Source organism: Magnolia sinica, chromosome 17 (assembly GCF_029962835.1).
Source record: "Magnolia sinica isolate HGM2019 chromosome 17, MsV1, whole genome shotgun sequence".
Classification (NCBI taxonomy): domain Eukaryota; kingdom Viridiplantae; phylum Streptophyta; class Magnoliopsida; order Magnoliales; family Magnoliaceae; genus Magnolia; species Magnolia sinica.
Genome location: NC_080589.1, coordinates 53,865,048 through 53,865,944, shown reverse-complemented (window position 1 = coordinate 53,865,944; position 897 = coordinate 53,865,048).

Genomic DNA, 897 nt, shown 5'->3' with positions numbered 1-897 from the left:
TAAACGTAAAAGAAGCTCTTATTGACGAAAACTGGATTGTTGCGATTCAAGAAGAACTTAACCAATTTGTGAGAAATAATGTTTGGTATCTTGTTCCTAGACCTAAAGATAAACATATTATAGGAACTAAGTGGATTTTCAAAAATAAGTCTGATGAACTTGGTAAGATAATTCGCAACAAGGCTAGACTGGTTGTACAAGGGTACACTCAAATTGAAGGCATCGATTATGATGAAACCTTTGCCACAGTAGCTCGTCTTGAATCAATTAGACTATTCATATCCATTGCTTACTTTAGAAAATTTAAAATTTATCAAATGGATGTAAATTGTGCCTTCTTAAATGGTGATCTGCATGAAGAGGTTTATGTTGAACAACCAACGGGCTTTGAAGACCCTAAGAATGTTGATCATGTTTATCGCCTAAAAAAGGCTCTCTATGGTTTGAAACAAGCTCCCAGGGCATGGTACAAAAAATTGACTAAGTTTTTACTAAGTCATAATTTTTTAATGGGAAGTGTTGATAAAACTTTATTTGTTATAAGAAACATAACAATCATATTTTAATAGTGCAGATCTATGTTGATGATATTATTTATGGATCTACCTGTACTAACATGACTGTTGAGTTTACAGATTTAATGAAATCTAAGTTCGAAATGAGCATGGTTGGGGAATTGAATTATTTCCTAGGTTGCAAGTAAAACAACAACTTGATGGTATTTTCATTTCTCAGACCAAATATGCTCTGAACTTGATTAAAAAGTTCGGATTTGAGAACGGTAAGAATTTTGATACTCCTATGAGTACAACTTTAAGACTCTCAAAGGAATCCATAGGTAAAAAAATGGATCCTAAATTATATCGTAGTATGATTGACAGTTTACTTTATTTAACT